Below are 21,020 nucleotides of genomic sequence, written 5' to 3' on the forward strand. Positions count from 1 at the left end.
CGAGTCGAAAACGGCGCAACGATCGATATCACCAGCTGGAGGTGCCGTCAGTTCAATCTCACGCGTCAACGCCCCGCTCCTGCGCCGCCAGTTACAGCCGCCCACGGGCGAGACGGGGTGGGGTGGACATCGTGTGGCCATTCATAAAGCCGAGTGGGGCGACACCTAAGCACCACATAAGATTGTTTCAAGGTGAGGTTTGGATACGAAGCTGAAAGGATTATATGTGGTCATGACTTCAGTGCTACTACAAAGAGTGAAAAACACATAAAACTGGACATGTTAACAGCCATGTTGAACCACGACATCTAAGCAGAAAGCGGAGCGGCCCAAAGCTCCGATTCATCTCTGAGCTCTGAGCGGCTGCGCGACCGACGGCGGCAGGACGACAGGGTGGGAAAATCACCAAATTTTCCGGCGCAGTCCAGTGCTGCCGACCCCATCGTGTCTCACCTTGTCTCCTCATCCGCGGCCGATTCCGTCACTGGAAGTGTCACCTGGGCGCGGGACCGAGCCCGCGATCGGAGCCGGGCGCGGCCGGCATAACCAAGATGGCGGGCGGACGAGCGGGCGGGAGGCGCGCCTCTGCGTGCCAGCCGGGGGCTGCTCCGACGGCCGGCTAGGCGCACATTGCACTGCGGCACCACGGCAGCCGGCGCTCACACCTCGGAGCGCGTCACCTCACACTGGCGGCGCGTCACTGAGCCGGTCAGCGGCGGGCGGACGGGCGGGCGCGGCCGGACGGCCTCAGACGCGATGGCGGCCGCTCATGTCGGCCCCGTCGGCTGGCAGCAGCCGGCGGCCGCTCGCTCCCCTCCGGCTCGGTCCGCGTCGCTCGCCGGTATTGATCGCGCCGCTGCCGCCGCCGCGCCGCGCCAGGCGCCACGAGCCCATCGACCGGCCGGCGGCGACCGAGACGGAGCGGCGCGCGCACCGGCACCACACGTGGAGCGGCGCCACCGCCGGCACCGGGCCACCTGCCGACGGTGGTCGGTCCTCCACCGGCGCACTACTCCCGGTAGTAGGGTGGGACAGGACCACTGCCTCAGCGGAGACCTCACCGGCCACCTGACGAGCTCAGCCGACCGAACCCTTCCAGCCGTTCGAGAGAGAATGCACCCCGTCAGGCGACAGAGCGGGTCTGCGGATGGAATCTTACCGACGTCGGTACGTCTGCGACCACCTGGATACGAGCCGCAGCGACAGCTGACGGTCAGGGACGAGCCTCCAGACGGGTCAGTGGGGCAGGACTGCCACAGGACGGCCCGGCGGCCAGACAGCGCACCTGCCAGCAGTTCCGTCCCCTGTCGGCCGCACCTGCCTCAACCGCTCCAACAGTCAAACCGTCTGTGCAGTCCCCAATCGGGCGCACCTGCCCCAGCCGCTCAATAGTCAAACTGTTCGGCAGGGGCACGGCAATGAAGGGGAGAGCGGAACCCTCACTGCGCCACGGTCAGGGAAACCGAGACAGAAAGCAAATGAAGAGAATCGGAGACAGGGAGGTGACATAACCCCAGGAAAGGGGTCAAGGAAAGGATCCATAGCAAATGTGCCCTCGTCAAACAGCCGAGGACTAGTCACCAGATAAATTATACTGGAGCAGCTAGATGTCAAACGCTGTCGTGTTGACATATGTACAAGTGTGGATAAAAACGGGCACAGAACAGGTCAGCGGATTACTGCTATAGTAACCAAACCAGCACTACACCACAGTCCCACACACATTTGCGATCTAAAAATGTTCAAAAGTTGGATCAGCAGCGACAACGACCTGTACGCGTCACATTAATGTTGACGGGCTAAACATAGACAAAGTCCAACATTCGCTTGAGCCGCGTCACGCCATGCAAGTAGAGCACGCACGGCAACCGAGTCGTATTAAATGACACCCCAGTGCCGTAAGCCAAGCATTCATTATGAAATGAGTTTTGCTGCCGCAATATGTATACCGTCCACGCTAGTAAAAGCAATCCCTGAGGCATTTTTAGAACTTTGGGTATATTCAACACCGAGGCTGCTTTAAATTTTGAGTCCTAATGGAACTCATGCTTTCAAGTAAAGCTCAAATTATCGCCGCTTTCCAGCTAAATTAATAAAGGAAGAAAAGGCTTACGGAGGCGTAAGAGAAAAGCAGGCAATGATAGACTGCCACAATGTCACAACCTAACCCAACACCAGTTTGGTGCTACCACGGCGCAATTAGCATGAAGGAGGATCCAAAGACAGCAAAGGGAAGGTATGCCACGAAATGCCTCTGTCATCTTCTGGAGATCGACTCAAACCCCGCAACCGAACGCACATGCACGAAGGGCTGACACGCCATCCCATCCCATCCCACTTCCGTTGTGTTTCGGAGGCAATACTAATGCCGACACGTGCGGACCGGGCCGCGGACCGGTCCGACGTCCTCTCCCGGGCGGCACCCCTGATGACGGCCGCGCAGTGCCATCATCGGCGGCGACGGCTCGGTGGGCGGCGGAGCGTCGTCAGCCGGCGGCGGAGCGTCGTCAGCCGGCCGGCGCGCCGGGGGGCGGCGGCACAATATCCCGGCGCACGCCGCCCGCCGCGGCGACAGTCGCCGCCGCACCACTAACGACGAGTGCTAACTGATTTTTTATTGACGCGCCTGAGACGGCGGCAGGCGCGGCGGCCGGCCGGCGGCGCGCGAGCACGACCGGCGACGAGCAGCGGACGGCGGCGGCGATAGTGGCGCCGGCTAACGATCGCGGCGCACGCTTCATTAATGCACCGCGGGGCTGGCGGCGGCCGGGCCGGCTGATCGACGCACCAGATTACCATCGATCTTGGGCGGCCGGCCGGCCGGCGGCCCACACCGGGGCACCGGGCCAGATGAGAGGCTCGGCCGGGCCAGTCGGCCGGCCGCCGCGCCGCCCTCAGATGGCTGCTAATTGATGGGTTCCGGCTAGCCGGACGGTCAGCACCAGGGCTGCGGAGAGGAGCCCTCGCGTGGGTCACTCCCGACCACAGTCTGACGCCGCAGACGTCCAGACAGACACTACCTTCGGACGAGCACTCATCTACCTGATGAGACGCCCGAATCCCATCATCGCCAACTACAGCTTCCGCCAGTCAAGACATGTCACGGTCTCCGTGAGTCAGACCAGATGGTCATGATCGTGTAGATGATGTTGGCGGTGTTTGGTCATCCAGTTTGCATTGGTCATCGACATCAAATGATCCTTATGAAGAGCCAGAAATCATGTCCACTCTTCGCATCGTCATGGACGAAAACTCCCTCTACCATCCCAAAAGGCTTTCCCAGCGGTTGTTCCCCTCTAATCTGTCTCTTCGGCCGCCTCCCTCTCCGGCCGCCTTCCTCCCGGCACCCCTCGATGCCGGGTCAGCGGAGAGGCGGCGCAGCATCCCCGGCCGGCCTCTCTGGCGTTGGCCGGCCGTTCGCCATCGGCCGGCGGGCTGGCCATTAGCACGGCGCGGCGGCGGAAGTCGGGAGACAGCGCCGGACGCCGGTAGCGAGATGGAGTGGCTCCGCACTGGCAGCCGGCCGACGCCGCGCCACAGCCCACGCCCCACCGATACAATGCGCGCCCTAAGTAAGGCGGCCGATGCGCCCGGCGGCCGGCGCCGCGCACAATGACCACCGCGCGCCGCTCCCCTTCCTGGCCAGCTCGGCTAATGGCAGCGGCCGGCGCAGAAAGACGAGAGCGCCGCTCGGCCGGCCAGAGGCGCGCCGTGGGAACGCCGCGGGATGACGATCCCTTTCTGGCCGCGCCCGATGGGAAACCGGCCAGCACAGATCCGCCCGCCGAGGACTAGTCCGTTCGCTGTGTTGGATAAAGACTATGGCGGAGGAACGTGTTCCGAATGTGTGGTTTGAGGGTTTTGCAGACAATATCACGGATAGCACTGAAATATAGGTCTTCAAATATGCAGCACACAGTTGGTCAAAGCCTTCAGACTTTTGCTGCTGGAGCCGTACGACACCCTTTGATGGACGTAAAATATCAGAGAGAAAAAATACATCTATGGCAAACGAGGTTTAACGACATATGATCGATTGGTTCCCTGCTTGAGTATCTCACGATGGTTTTTGGCCTAACATTAATGTAATGTGTAACTGAAAAAGTAACCTTAAAAAATTGCAAACAAATACGAATAATTACTTGAACTATGCTTCAACCAATTCTAACATCAGCCACCCAAGCATAGGTAGTGGGTAAATAATGTTAAACTGTGAACAATCAACAATCAACGAATAAATTCACAAGGCACCTATCCCTACAAGGCAAGAATAAACAAATCATACATTCAGCGGCAGCATCAAAGTCTTTGAGTATATAATTATCTACACTGACACATATTTACATTAGTACGGATAAACTCGATCAACTGCCAAGGCCGTAACGGCGATTAATGTTCCTTTATCAGAGAAACAGACACAGTATTCGACGATAAGACGAGCGGCGAGAAGTGAGACCCGAGATACCACACTATTGAGTCTGAAAACAACAGCTACGTCAAATATGACGAGAAGACAAGGCGAGTCGAGTCCGGTCGCATGAGTAAAGTAACGTGTCTAGATTTCTTATTGTAGTGGCATCATTACATGTAGCTAATGTTCAAGTGAATATGCAACATAAGATCTCGCATGCATAAGTTATGAAACGCCATACAGATAATGAAAATAAGATGACAGAGCTAGCACATGCACTGAACTGGCATCAAGGATCAGATAAAAAAGTTTAATCCTAAAAAAGGGTTAAACAAAGTCCGAGTCCCCGGGAAAAAATAGTTGCACCACACTTGATCAATTAAACATTGAATTACTATGCAATATACATCATGCACAGCGCATGAAAAACATGCGAGCTCATAAAGTAAAAGGGCAAACTCATCTCAAGACATTTAGCACATTTCTTTTAGATTTGGATATCAGGAAAGAGGATATTTTAATACTAATTTGTCTCCACTGAGTTATGTGCTGGCTGCATTTTCCATTTAAGCCGTTATCTTATTTGCAGTCATACCCACCTTCATGGTAATGAGCGAGGGAAGAAGCATTCCACTTCACTTTCAATTGCAATGCACTGTTATGGATTATTATGTGTGGCGAGTAAATATAGGGTATTGAACAAAACGGTATATAATAGACACTTTCACTTTCACTGGTGGTCACTGATATGCATTTAACCCGGCAGTTGCTGGGGTATTTCGCCACCCACCGTTTGCTGGGGGGGGGGGGGCGTTAAACGCCCCCAGCCGATAACTCGAGAACCAATAGGCGCAGCGAAACGCACGAGGCGGCAAACGAAAGAGCGCGCCGAGACGCTTCAGATGAGTACTTAAAAGTTGAATTTTGAGGTCACAGGTCAGGTCAAGGTCAGGTCAAACACCGGAAATCGGGCTTTCAGTAGCATGGACTTCAGGACTTCGCAATGGGCGCCTCTCGTCATAAACTCTGTCAAAACGGTGCACAATCCATCATATAAGGCTTACAAGAGTGTCAGCTCCATGTAGGGGTCAGTCAAGCATAGGTCAGGGTCAAGGTCAGGTCAACCGGGTAGGCACATATCCCCGAAAATCAGAACTGATATTCGCACCCTGTGACACATGTTCTATAGGTAATTTGGAGCGTAGAACACGATGGTGACATTATTTTTCTCATATGTTTACGAGTTTGGCTCAAAAAGTTCAATTTAAGAAATTCATGTACCTATCATGGTCGTGAAGTAGTCACGAGAAATTGCCAAGATTCAGTTCAAGATTTTGGAAAATGCGGAACAATAATCAATAATCGAAGATAGCCATTAGATTGCTCATGGTATTGGCAGTCTAATGGCGTTTACGGCATGTCTGTATATCTATTTTGTGATTTTATATGATTTTTGAACATATGCCGTTTTTTGTCGAAAACTCAGAAATCATGACGTCACTAAAACCTCGATATCTCAAAAATTTTCCGACCGATTTTTTTGAAACTTTGTCACAATAAACTTCAATCAATTCCCTACAGGCACCCAAGATTTGGCGCGCCTGCGGCGCACCGTTTTTATGCTATGACCCGGCGAAAAAAAGTGGGGGCGTTTAACGCCCCCCCCCCCAGCAATTCGCGTGTTAAGGGGGGGGGGGCACTGCCGACTTTTAATCCCATTCTTTCCATGCAACGCCCATTGGGCTAATGTTAAAATGTCAAAATCAAAGGGGGCACGGTATCCCGGTGCCCTCTCCGTTGCGCCGCCTATGGGCATGAAAAATAAACTGACAGAACCTACACATCCATCATCAGGTTTCAATCATGCCCACAAGCAACTGGCCTCTTTTGACCTAAATGACCTCTGGCTATTGGCCCATTTCAAGTCTAAGAAATTCATATTTCAGATTGCATTCATGTCAGCTTGTGCTTGCATGCGATTCTGTCTGCCTTCAGCACAGCAAAAAAAAAAAGTAGTAAAATCATTACTAAAGCTAAGATAAGAGAAAACCCTACAACAGGATATCATCAAATCAAGATTAAATGGACACAATCAGGCCTAACTCTAAATGCAGCAATGGTATGCAATGCATACTGCATAGCCATAGATGTAATATATACCTGGCAGTCTATCTGGCATAGACCATTATCAAGGACCAAACCAGTGCACTACCTACTTTGTTTGATAATGTGTCATGAACAGTCAGCACACCAAATGTGAGGGTGCCACCAGTAGACAGGATATGCATTATGCACATTGAAACATAAATTATCTACACATCTACACTGAAAGTAAAAGCATTTAATTTCTAAACTTTCAACTAGTGGCAATGCACACTTTATCATACTTTAACCTTGAAAACCATGGAACACAAGTATTTAAACTATCATTACTGAAGAAGAAAGGATGGTGTAGCACATGAGCAAAACATGACCAACCAGGAGCAAAAATCTATCTAGAACCTAGTTTAGCAAGTTAGGTATTCATTTGGCTAGGAAAGTTGTTAAAAAAGAAACTGGAGCAAAATAGCTAAAAACAATGTTTATTGAATAAAAAATCCAGAGATTATCATTAAATTTGAATGCTTCTTCGAGATAATATCTGAAATTAGTTGTGTAAGCATTTAACATAGGTAACATCAAAACGATTCCCTAACAACCCAATGCCTAAGTGTACACAGGTTTGGTCAGTCAATTTGGCAGTCAATCAGCCAGAGTACTTTGGCACACACTATCCTTTTACGTCACTACTTTAGGTGCTAACTATATCACTATATCACTTAGGTACCATTGTTGGTATTAAATGAGATGGTTTTCAATGGAATATCACTTTTAAATTAGGTAATGGCATACACAATTCAAAAAAAAATCATTTATCAGCCACATAAACATGAATGGAGTGCTAAAGATATTACAGATGATCAATGATTCAACATAGTACAACTATGCCCACTTCTTTTTAAAGTTCTCACTTTCAAAAGTGGTTTAACTCCAAGTTCATCAGCAAAGCTATCATGCTATGAGTTACCACCCCTGAAGCTGATCCAGGAGACCCTAAATCCCAAAACATTCACACTAGCTAGTCCTGGATTTCAGCTCAGTAAAGGTATGGAATCTGAGACTGATATAATTCTAGTCCAATGATGAGGTCACTGGGAAAACTAGAACCCATTTTATCTAATATGACAAAATGTCAACAAACCTTTGAAACACAATATTTTGCTATCACAATGTTTTTAAGCATCAGTAGAAAGACAATCCTTATATTTAAAAACGACTTAGGATATTAGATGGTTGATTCTGATAACTGATTCCTGCACTTTCATCTTCTTAAAATTGCATTTGCACTCTCATAGGTAATAGGTTGCTTACTTGTTCTTGCAAGGATATTTTCACATTCCTATCATACATGGGATTCATTAAGCTCTCATATAAAGAGGCAAAAACATCCAACCAGGTCAAACCAAGATATGACAAAAACCTAGCAGAAAGACAAGATTGGCCCAAGTGAATTGAAGCTGACACGGAAGAACGTGTGATTTAATAAAGAAGTAGGCTACAACACCGACCATAATGTCTTCTTCTAGAACCCAAACAGCCTTATTTTCAATTCTTGTTAAGTATTGAGCTCAGGTTTGAGATGTGTGAAATCACAGTCGTCTTTGTTTCAGCTAGCATGTGTGTAAGATATCACTAATCCAGTATAATAGGAATATGAATGCAGTGAAAAGTCTTCACTCTGAAGGAATGCCATCACATGACATAGGTAGCTCTGAAATGTTTCCCAGGACCTACACACAAAAACTGAGCCACAAGTTAAACTAAAAGAATTAATGTATGGATAAGATAAGCAATGATAACAAAAATGCTTGAGAATCATAGCACCCATAGCACTTTTCCCGTATCAAATGTGTAGATAACAACACGCACTATACCCGGGTACCTACTCAATCAAGTTTGAGTTTTCTCCTCTAATGTCAAGGTAGAGAAAAGGAAGCACCTATCAGGAGTCAGAAGTAAAATGGCATGAAATTATGCTTAAGTCGAACAAAATATGGGAACTAATTGATGCCTCACTGATTCATATATAAATTACGGTTTTAACAATTTAACTTAGTCGCGGATCATTCATAAAAAGTAAGTGTTTACTTAGGCACTGCAAATACTACTCCCACAAAAATTATCACTATGGGCTAAAATTAAGTAATTTAATACCAGTCACAATATCAACTATCGTTTTCTAGACACGTAGGTAGGTATGTCAGTCGGTGACACACCAGGGAAATAAGCTAAAATTAGAGCGCTCTATTTATTGCTTCCGCTACTTCACCGTCTCCCATAGGGTCCTGTGTTGAGCTGGTGTCGAGGCTCTAAAAATGACGCCGATTTTTGCACCCTTCTCACGAAAACCGCTCGGACCGCCTGGAAACTAATTGTTCCGCTCTAAAAATTTCATGATCGACGGGAAAATGAACGAGGAAAAGATTGGTCCTGAAATAATTTTGAACTCCCTGTAGAACTTATCGAAATATGGCTGCAAACTAGGAGCATGTCAAAATCGACAAAACAATACAAATAAACTTACCGGGATTTTTTTATTTTCCATGCATCTGTGTATAAAATCAGTCTCTTTTTCGGAAAGAGCATCTTCTGTTTTATAAATAATTCCACAATTGCAATCGAGAAAAAAAAACATTTCTGCTGTGACAGCAGTTTTGGCATTGTGCCAGTTGTGTGGCGTGCGCGGTGCTGCGTGGTCGTTGGAACGGAGTTGTGAGTATTTTCGGTGTTTTAAATGGTTGATGGCCATTTGAACCAGCTTTATATTATTTCCTACCAAATTTTGCATCAAATTATTGCTTTGAAAGACCATTGAAACCCCTTATCTCTTCATGAAACACGATCATATTCATCGTCGACGAAAATGGCGCGGAACTCCATGTGTGTTTCGATCGAAATAAATCGTAAATTAAATAATATTTGATGATAAGTATCATATTCTAGTGGCACATTTTCATAACATAAGGCATAAACTTTGCAAGTAAGTCAACATTGGATAATTGGATGCTTATTTTGCTCACATATCCTGGTAGTAGTCAAATGGCTCAATTGTTAGATAAATGTAAATATATGTTTTGGCTTGATGTTTGCTGTGAAACCACCCAGCCACTTGCTGGTTGAGTGGTTTTCATTACCTGATACTCATTTCTCCTTTTCCTTAAAAGAAACTAAAATTCTTTTCAAAGTAACCCATTTTTAGGAAAGGTGGCTTGCTCATTGACATTTCATGTTCTTGTTTTGTTATTGCTGGCAGTATTTTGATACAATAATGCAATATGAATTTTTTGCAATAATAAAACCTAAGACAAACTTAGTCAATGCGTCAATCAAACACCCAACAAAGATTGTGAGTCCTTGTGACGTGAAGTAGAATATTCTATGAATGTGTGTTATAGGATATTCCAAATTTTAAATTAATTTATTATTTGATACTGATAGCTGAGCATGTGAATTATGCCTCAATATAATTTCATTTTCTGGTTTTGAAATAGCCGGCAGTATTTTACTTCAACAAATGTAATATACATGGATTACATGTTGTTAGGTTATGTTAAAAGTTTAATAACAGCCAACAGAAGGGGCTGTTTCAGCAGATAATGTTTGTACCTTATGCATTACCTTTCTTTTCTGCAGGACCATGCTTCTGCTGGGTGGTCGACATTTGCCTCCTGAAGAAGTTGAGCAACATGAAGACCACCAGATGAGGTGTCTGCAGTTCATGTGGAACTCTGCAGACTACAAGTGTTATGCCAGCCACAACCAAAGTGCTGTGATCATGGAGGCATGAACCTCATGACAACACTTCAGATTTGCAGTTGTACCAAAGTGTGATTCAAACCACCTGTGGCATCTCACTCAATGCGTGAACAGTGTGAACATTGTGCAGTGTTCAGCTGCAACTAAGACATTTATTAGTGACCTGTTTTGCAATTAGCCACCAAAAGTATTTTTGGGCTGGCTGCTGTAATTTGTTGTGCACTGCGCAATAGTGGTAGTGTTTTGTCACTTATCAAGTTGTCAGTTGTGCATGTTGCATGTTTCTCTCCCCTCGGCCCTCATTATCAGTTAAGTGGTGAATTGGCATCACTCAGTCTCCCCAGATCTCCATTGACTGTCTGTCAACCACCTAACTTGAGATGGTATTTGCTAAAAGTGTCAGAAAAGAAGTGCTTGTAGACATTTTTAGGAATATGATCTCCGTTTCATGTGTGTTCCAGTGGTCATTTTGTCACATGTCCCATAGTGTAATAAATGGAAACTGTTGTTCCCTTTTGAAGGTACTCGCGGATGCAGAAAGCGTTGGGCCTAATTATTAAACGCACCCTCCTATCAGCGACGCACGAATTCGACAAATATCATCCTTTTTAGAACAGGAGGAAACGAAAACTTGTGAACATAGCTGTACCTACAACAGTGCATAAGGAATTGAAATTCTGGGAGTTTTTGAAATTCGGAGAAACTCAAGTTGTCGACAGGTATTCCCCCTTGTACGTCAAAGACCGCCTAAAAAACAAACGTCTACAAAAGAAGGCAGTATTCGTATGTTCGTTGCAATTGCAGCAGCCTAGCAACATGCATTGCGGTCCGATGGCGAATTACACTCGTGCTCAAAAACTATGCCGGCAACTGCCAATGCACTTAGGTCATAGGTGAGGAGAGGAAGGGTTATGTCAAATGTCAACATCATAGAAATGGCTTCATCTATTGAGCTGTGCCTATTGTACTATTGCCACATAATCTATCAACCAATCTATGCATTTCGTTTTTTGCAATCTACTCATGCTTTCACTCAAGCTTCAGAGTAATCATCCCATATTGTACGTCGGCGGTTTGCAATTGCTAGCCACGTCTTATCTCAGTTTGGTGGCCCCGCATCGGTCCACTCGGCCGCTCTAAAATTGACTTACGGAGGAGGATGGTGGCTTTTATTTTAGCTTCTCCGCTGACTGCGGGGAGCGCCGTCGCCGAGGTAGGAGCAATAATTAGCTTATGTTTGGGACTTGTTTCTACGCTTAATTAACATTTTAATGTTATTTTCATTTATTCATGTTAATCTTTGACGCATTGTCTTTCTATTGGTACCATCCACCGGTCTGAGAAGTACTGCCTTGCTGCGTAAGGGCCGATAAAAGATCACGCTTTTAGGGGTATCTCTTCAACATGGGGCAGGAGCAATTAATAGAGCGCTCTAATTTTAGCTTATTTCCCTGGTATGTCACCAACTGATGTAGGCAAATTGACAAAATGCAGCATTCAAGTGCAGGTTGAGACGAAAGTGGCGCAGGATCGAATTGATGAACATATCCAACGTTAACTTATCGCTAGAACAAACCAGGTTACAGCTGATTCTGAGCAGCATAATAGTGAACAAAATTAAAGTAAAGCATTGTAAAACATGAAAAAGCAAAGATACACACGCAAACATCCATGGAAGACCGTCAACCCGGGATAAGCCGACCCTCGCAACAGATCAACGAATATCACAGAGTACTTACGATTTGTGGCCCCGCGGGGAAACACAACGTCCCTTTACATATAAATGCGTCTTCAAACCATCAGTATCTATAAAATGTCGTCCAATTAATAAGCAAAAAACAACGAAAACACCGGAGAAGGGCGCGGTTTGTTGGACATGCCTAAGAGCTGGACTTTTTGCACGCGTTCCCCGCCAGGGGGCGCCACTGAGGAAGCACCCTCTGACGTCACGATAAAACTGCGCGCACTGTGCGCACGGTTCTGTAAGCAAGTAATATAGTGGTGGTTTCATGGTGGAAATTGGAATAAGTATTTTCACGTTGTAAAATTTCAAGCCGTTTTTGTGAAATTAATTAGTAAATTCATTTCAAAAGTATTAATTTGAAGTGTAAAAGGAGAATAATTAGAAGAACATGGATATTTTTGTTCCAATAGCTTATTATGTGAGACATGATCGGTACTAACGGGTACTTCTAAGAAGTTAGTGAAGAAGTACCAAACAGCCTGCTCGGCTACGATCGTCAGCTGTCCTTTGGAGCTGGACTTCAACGCTGTAAAAAAAATATGTGCTGAATTAATTTTTAGTTTCACCAAAATATAAGCAATTTATCATTTCTTTTTCACTTTTGTAATTATTGTTGAGTGAAGAGACATGTTGTTAGCTCTGACAATATAAATTATTAATTAAAAAAACGAAATGCGACGGTAAGTATCTGCTACTAAATTATCACTTTAACCAAATACATGGAGAATCTTGCTACCATTGCTTATAAAACGTTCTTATCAATACACAAATGTTTTATTTTAGACAAGAAGGATTTATTTGCTTAAAGTCTTGCGTCATGTGCTACTGCTTTGATTCCAAAGACGCTCTCCGGGTCGGGGTAATTTAGTTCTTCATCGATCGATAAGAGATTTTGATTCCATTGATATCCAAATTGATAAGCTCGGCACCATGGAGTAAGGGCGTCCCCACAGGAGTGACGCAGGAAATATGAATGGCGTTTACACCGACAGTAGTTTCCCACAGCCGGCAATGGGAATCTCCTGTCGGTGTAAACGCCACTATAGTCCCATCCAGCTCAAACACTGGGGAATATCCCCGCACTTTTGAGGACGGAAATCTATGGACCTGCTCGAAAAATAGTGGATAAAGTACGGCGAGCTTTCAGTTTTATGGTTGGGTCTCCCTTCCGAGGCACATATTTACGGGGGATATTGGGTCATATTCCCTCGGCGTCCTGATGATCGGCGCCCAGCTCAACGTCGAAAGCGCCCTGATACGCGGCACTGCTATCTGTGAAGGTGCCCAGGCTGCTGCCGCTCGAATTTTGGTCGCCTCAACTTAATAAAACCTCCGTTGATGCCATCTCAGTTTCCTCGAGGTCAGGCAACCTTCACACGCCGTTGGCTACCTTGGCTGGCCGGCGACTCGTTCCCCTCGTGGCGACGCTCTTGACATCCAGTCAAAAGTTGGAGTGGCTGCCGGCTGGCGCCCCCAGTGGGGGCCGGGGAAGGGGCAGTGGGCCTCCACGTTGCTCTCTTCCCGAGCCTATGGTGACTTGGCTCAACTCTCCTCAATAGAATCTGGATTCTGCACGCTGTATTAACATGGGCGTAGACACCACTACGGACAATACGGACAGTGGGTGTGACAATCAGTAGTGCCATTCATATAGAGGGTGTCATATATGAGCGGAGAGGCAACAGTACAGCTGAGCGGAGAGACAACATTAAAACAACAGTACAGCTGGCGTTGCATGGAGCTGCAGGCAACCGGACAGCGGAGGCTTGCGAAAAATAAACAATTCGTCACTTCAACGTATAAACAATAGTATAAAAAGCAACATAAACACATATTCTCATGGTCGAACCCATGCACTAGCGGCTCACGGCGGGCACAGGCACGCAGTGCGGTAGCGGTACCGGATCACACGTCATGGGCGTTGTCTCAGCATAGGTTGTTCGCAATCTAGTTGAAGCCTAAGAAGACGGCCAGTGGGGTCTCACTGCTGCTGAGGCGACCTCGGAGACGATGCGTCGCCCCTCCTGTCGGCGACCTGCGGTGAGCAGGACTCCAGATAGCTGGCTGGCACGTTGCCGACACTGCCAGATGCTGTCAGCAGGCCTCACTGCTGCAAGTGATGTGCAGATGGACGCCAGGTGACTTCGTCTGCAGGCGATTCCGGAGACCGCGGCCTCACCAGGCAGTACCACCTGCATCGCCATGTCGGTGTTTCTAGAAATGGAAAAATAACAGTATTGGTGAAGGACAAGCAATACAATGTATTCTGTTTTCCTCTCTTGCAGGTATACGTAATCTACAATTATCATTGTTCCTATTTCATTCAAATGAACCTGAAAATTCCATATTGGTACATTGGTTGACTAAATTTGTGTAGTTGGGAACAGGGGCGACGCCACGTTGCGACGACTGGAGGGGACATTGACCATTTTGGAGGGGACGAGGACCATTTCAAGTCGATTCTTTCCATGCAACGCCATAGGCGTAACGCTAAAATTTTAAAAAGTGGAGGGGACGAGATCCCCTCCGTCCCCCCACCCTGTGGCGATGCCCTTGGTTGGGAAGCAGATTGTTTGAAATACATGTTTGGCTGAACAGTGCGGAAAATATTTCATTGATCACTATAGCTGCAACAAAAATACTGAGACAGAAAACATTTGCGCTTACCTGGCTCCTTAGTCAGTCCCGCACAACGGAAGTGGTACCATTTATCGCAGCCGTCGCATCCGACCATTGGTGCTGCACTGATGCTGCTGCACTCCCCACATTCCCAGTAGGTACCTTAGGAGCGTCTTGGCTGTGAAAAGATTACATGAGTCATGGCGCATACATGAATAGTAAGATGTTTTATATGTTTAACATCGCATAGCAAAGACACAACAGCTGGGAGTCAAGTGTAAGCCAAAGTGTAAGCCCTGCCATGTTTTGCAGACTTGGACTGGATTTTAAGCAAGAAAAGCTTTGCTAAAAATGACGCTTGACGAAGCCTCATCCTACTGGGCTGTCTGACATGTCTCCCTGTAAAAAGCATGTGGCCCTTATATTGTATATATGATGAATATGTTAATAATGCAGAGAAAACACAGTATAAATTATACCCAACGTTTCATCTTAATCGACTTTGTCAAGGGTGTTTGAACAGCTTGAGATGAGTGAAGTGTAAGGGTACCTAGGTACATCTGAAAATAAACTGAATCTGCGTTCAATAAACATTGATTTTGATAATACATTTCACAAATAAACTGCTAATAACAATCATACTAAAATAGCACGACAGATAACTAACAATCGCATGAAGAGCTTCTTGATTCGCCTTGACATTGTCGTCCGAACGTTGTTGTTGTTGTTGTTTTGGTGTAGGGCGCATAGCCTCTTGGGCTCAGAGCGTCCAGAAGTTGTCTTCACATCTTCTCTTCCTTCTTGTCATGGCCAGGGAATGGAACTAAGCGATCCATGGGACAAGGAAATGCGTTGCCAGGATTTGTCCAGTTAGGATTTATCAGTTTAGGTTGGTATTGCCGTAGTTAGATGTTAGTGATTGGTCAAACTACACTAACTAAAAATAAAAATAAAGTAAATTAAAGAGAAAGAAAAACAAACATCATACATTTCACAAGTTTAACATCAGCTCATACTCATAAGGCCTGCACTCAGCCATCACGCCAATCGTTCACATATGATCAACATATCCGCGTATATACCAAAAACGTATCAGAGTATATAGAGTAAACATATGTTCCTCTGTTATCCTGTAAGAGGAGCGCGCTGTGTTTCAGCTCGGCCTATCGCACACAGCAATGTGGTCTACACTGATTGTGCACGGTACTGATATAGTCTGAATATGTGTGTGTGCGACTGTCAGTACCGATATATTGTAGCGGTTTAGTGTACGCGAGTGCCGTGGCGGGTGGGGAGGGAGGGGGAAGCAAATCACCGAGTTAGTAGCAGCTATTTACCATTGTTATAAATCTCTACTCCTTCTACTCCACTCTCATGTTTTCCATTCACTGTCATTCATCATTCATTCATTCATTCATTCATCTCATTCTCATCCATATCATACTTTCACAGCATACATCACAGCTCATTATCACTCATACACAGCATAGTAGACAACAACAGAGACTTGCACTAAAATAAACAAAACGGTAAAGACTGTACATATCACAGCCACATAACATAAACATACAATAAACAATATAATCTTAAATTTTCTTAAACAGTTCACTATCGTGTAGAAACTTAAACAAAGCGTCAGTAATATCAGGGTATGAGTCACCAAGTAGAGTACCCAGCTCCATCGGCGCACCATGGTGCCGGCACAGTACACTGAGATGTCTTCTTTGGTCAGCGTAGTTCGGACATTCAATTAACATGTGTTGCACTGTCACGTACTGGCCGCAGGTACTACATTCTGGTCGCACATCACGGTCTATAATAAACGAGTGCGAGATTCTGGTGTGTCCAAGCCGCAGTCGACATAACACTATTTCCTCACGTCGGACATTCCGGCGACAAGACACCCAGTTCCCCGTAACATGCTTTATGCTCTTAAGGTTTGTCTGGCGAGTATCGTTTACCCACATGCTATTAAATTGATCAAAACATGCTGCACGGATAAAAGACACATATTCCTGCACAGACACTTCATACTCCTCCTCGGTCCTATCTAGTAAAACAGCCCGTTTTGCTTGAAGGTCTGCCTGTTCATTCCCGTAGATTCCACAGTGTCCAGGGACCCAAAGGATTACACACCGCAGATTGTGTTCCTTCAGACAATGCAAAGTATCCTTAATGTCGGTAACCATAGGGTGGTTACTTTCATTTGTTTGCAGGGCTAATAGCAGCGAGAGGGAGTCGGTACAAATGACGCTGTTTGCCAGTTGGTTATGTTGGACATAATGTACAGCTTGGAGCAAAGCAACACACTCAGCTGTAAAAATCGAGTAGTCACGTTTCAGTTTCGTTTTATACTGCATGTTTCCGTGCACGAAAGCACATCCCACGCCCCTTTCACTTTTCGAACCGTCAGTGTAAAGGAAATGATATCCAGGGTGTGTACCCTTAAACTCTTCAAAGGCCTGCAAAACATCACATCTCTCCAAATTAGCCTTCTGCTGTTCAATTAGTTTATGTGCGTCACACTGGTGTCGCTGCCATACAGGGTAAGCACTGGCTTTAAGCGTCACATCATTGGGAAGAACTATCCGAAGGTTTCGGGCGACATGTTGCAGACGTTCATAGAAGGGGAATCCAGATATTCGCTTAATATATCCCCACTCTAGGTCAGGTAGAGTAAAGGTCCCGTCAATGTAGTCTCGACATGGATGTTCATCGTATCCTGTCACTTTTAGGGCATATCTGACAGTCATCTCCCAACGTCGTAGGAAGAGTGGCGGTACATGTGACTCAACCTGCAGTGCCATTACCGGAGAAGTCCGCAATGCTCCTGTAGCTACCCTCAAACACGCGTTCTGTATGCTTTCAAGGGAGTGCACTGCATTGTTTGCTGGTCCATCAAGGACCTGACAGGCATATTCTAGGATGGGACGTATAAGGGATTTGTACATCCTCAACAGAATGGTTCTGTCGGCACCATATTCACGTCCGGATATGCATTTCAATATGGGAATGCGTTTTAATGCTCTGGCTCGAACGTACTGGATATGTTTGTTCAAGTTTAACTTGGAGTCCAGAAACACTCCAAGAAACTTTACATTGTCACAGTATGCAATTGGTTCGTCTTTAATCCGTAGTAGGGAAATGTGATCTAATTCAGTTCTTTTCATATATCGTCCAAATATCACTGCATTACATTTGGTAGGCGTGAAAGTAAATCCCCACGTATCTGCCCACTCCACCAAGGAATCAAGTGCGTTTTGCATGGTTGTTATTAGTTGTGGAAGATGCCTTCCTTGTAACCAAATTGCACAGTCATCTGCATACATAGCATAGGAGAACTCATCTGAAATACCTTCAAAAATATCATTTATCATCAGGTTAAAAAGTATCGGCGAAACAACTCCCCCTTGGACGACTCCATTCTCCTGTTCAAAAATCTGTGATAATCGACCACACTTCACCTGGAAGGTTCTTCCATTCAGGTAGTTTTCCACAAATTTCATCAGTCTTCCACGGAAGCCCAATGTATACATCTTTAGAAGGAGGGCAGGGGTAGACACTAAATTGTAAGCACTTTTAAAATCCAGAAATACTGCCAACGTATATTTGTGGTAGAGGAATCCATGTCGTATCTCTGATTCCAGTCTGATAATGTGGTCGACCGTACATCGTGCTTTCCTGAAGGCACACTGGTATTTCGATAGCACTCCTTTGTTTTCGGTATACCATTTGAGCCTTTCAGCTATCATTCTTTCCATGATTTTACCCATGCATGAGGTAAGTTGAATTGGTCTGTATGACTGAGGGTTGGAAGCCGGCTTCCCAGGTTTCAGGATAGGGACCACGTATGAATGTGACCAGTCTGTCGGAAAAATACCTTCCGTCCAGACTGCGTTAAACATCTTAAGAAGTTCTCCGTATTGAGTATTCCCCATATGTTTAAAAAAAGCGTAATGCAGTCTATCCGGTCCTATAGACGTATTTCCACATCGTTTTATGGCGTTTGTCAGTTCAGGTAAGGTGAATAAGTCATTGTAGCATTCAGCATTGTTAGAACGGAAATCAGGCATAGTTCTAATAATGTCATCAACTCGTGTACGAAAATGTTCTGAGTAGTTCTCCTGCGAGGAGATGCTTTCAAAGTATCGTCCAAGTGTATTCCCAACTTCAAAAGTATCATCGATAATACGTCCATCTATACTGAGGACGGGTAAAGGTCTGTTGTATCTCGTTTTCCTTGTGAATTTCCTCAGTATCTCCCACAACCTGGGTAAGGGGGTCTGGTAATTGAAGAGGCTAAGGAGTTTAAGCCAGGAGTCTTTCTTGGCCTGCCTAATAACCTGTCTGGCTTTGGCCTTTGCTCTTTTATATTCAAGTAATAGTCCTGGGACCTCTCTATTTCTCCTAAATCGGTTTAATAGCCTTTTCCGTTCTGTAATCGCTTTCTTGCACTCATCTGTCCACCAAGGACAGCAGTACTTTGCATGTCCAGTTTTCTTAGGTATTGTCTCTGTTGCTGCTGAGACAATAAGGTCTGTCATAACTTTGCAGTTTTCTACTCCCAGTTGATCATCATAGTTGAGTGTACACTTTTCTCTAAATTCATTCCAGTTTGCTTTATTTAAGTTCCATCCATAAAAAAGTCTGAGTCCTGTGAAGGGTCAACAACATTATTCAGTGTTATATAAATTGGGAAATGGTCACTGTCATGAGGATCATCTTCAGTCATCCACATTGCGTGGGGGGCGACTGATCCTGAAGATACTGTCAGATCGATATGGGAGTACAGCCCAGTGTAATCATCAATTCTAGTAGCACTACCATCATTGAGAACATTGAGTCCAAAAGTTCTGATCAAACGTTCCCATATCATTCCCCTTCGGTCACATCGATCCGAACCCCAAAGCATATGACGACTGTTGGCATCCGTACAGATAACCATGGGCTCCGGGAGCTGCTTAATCAGACTTTCCAACTCTTCATATTGTAAAGGTTCAGTGGGGGGTAGGTAAAGAGAACAGATGTGCATGGTTGAGCTGCCCATTCGTATGGAGCAGGCCACAGCTTGTAAGTTGGTGTTCACAGTTATCAGTCTGTGAGGAATCCTGTTAGTAACATATATACACACACCTCCCTGTCTCCTTTCATCATTGCCAAAAACATCATACCTTGTGTAATTCGGCAAGTTAAAATCATATTCATCTGATGGAAGGAAGTGAGTTTCCTGTAAACAGTAAACATCACATGTTTGGGTCATAAGGAAGGGTTTGACAGAAGCCCATTTTCCAATCAATGCTCTACAATTCCATTGCATTATTTTCACCATGGTGTAGTATGTGTTTGCCTCTAGAGTTTAGAGAAGTTTTTTTGTTTTTTGTTTTGTTTTTTTGTTTTTTGTTTTGTTTTTTTGTTTTGTTTTTTGTTTTTTGTTTTTTGTTTTGTTTTTTTTTTGTTTTGTTTTTTTAAAGAAAAGAAAAACTAACTAGCTACTAGTGAATATACTATTCACTCCAATCAGTTGTCTGATGCCGCTTGTGAAATATCTACCCATGACTGCTTTCTTGTCATGGGTTTGTCCCCTGCTCTTTCATTGGATATGCCTGCTCTCACAAGCGGGGGAGCGGGGGGGATGGTATCTGGACAAGCAGATACCTGTGGTTTGGTTTTGCCTTTTCCTCGTCCTAAACCCTTTTGCCTTTGTACAGTCTGCCATTTGGCAGCATCTTTGGTCTTTTTCACTGTGTCTATTGTCTGTGTCAAGTCACATGTCTGAATCATTTCGTCTCCCTCATCTCTTTCCATGGGTTGCGTAATTTCATGAGTTTTCCTTGTATCATTCACCTCCCCTTCATCACTGTCTGTTGTAGCATCTCCCATTGTCTCATCACCTCTCGATCTCTGTAATACATCCCTCTGGGTTTCCTTTACACGTACTGTGTCTGTTGTACTAGCAGCACCTTTAGAGGTACTTTCTGTGATCTGCGACTCAGTCAGTTTTTTGAGCAATGTCATCATCTCATCTACCTTCTTCTCTAGCTTTTCTACCTTTCCTTTCAACTCCTCATCCTCCTGCCTTCCAGTAATATGTGGAGTGCGCACAGTGGCAGCATAATTTCTGAGAACAGGGGGCTCATGGCGGTCATCATACAGTTTCCTGGCTTGGCTGAAAGATACCTCCTCTTCCACTTTGATCCTACATATTTCTTTCTCTTTCTGCCATGTTTCACAGTCATGAGATTGACACCCATGATCAGTGCGTCGGCAGTTGATGCACTGGGGCGTGCATTCTCCCTCATGAGGCATTTGTCCACAGTTTAGACATACCTTGTCTTTAGTGCATCGCTCCTGAGCATGCCCAAATTTGCCGCACCGGTAGCACAGCAGGGG

At 45.6% G+C, this 21,020-nt stretch overlaps 1 protein-coding gene across 7 annotated transcripts in view; it reads right to left on the minus strand.

Annotated features, from left to right (window-relative positions):
- Nucleotides 1–12,160, minus strand: part of LOC122366378 (guanine nucleotide-binding protein G(I)/G(S)/G(T) subunit beta-1) — a 32,125-nt gene extending 19,965 nt beyond the window's left edge. For 3 of the 7 annotated variants that reach the window (XM_043338581.1, XM_043338580.1, XM_043338576.1), the window contains exon 1: nt 12,007–12,148. The gene's annotated coding sequence lies outside the window, so the exon portion shown is untranslated. Of the gene's footprint in view, nt 1–453; nt 847–12,006 lie in introns of those variants that run through there. The other 4 variants (XM_043338585.1, XM_043338582.1, XM_043338583.1 and 1 more) reach the window with 4 other exon arrangements.
- Nucleotides 12,161–21,020: the final 8,860 nt, after the last annotated feature.

The sequence above is a fragment of the Amphibalanus amphitrite genome, unplaced genomic scaffold (assembly GCF_019059575.1).
Source record: "Amphibalanus amphitrite isolate SeventyFive unplaced genomic scaffold, NRLGWU_Aamphi_draft 000801F_arrow, whole genome shotgun sequence".
NCBI lineage: Eukaryota > Metazoa > Arthropoda > Thecostraca > Balanomorpha > Balanidae > Amphibalanus > Amphibalanus amphitrite.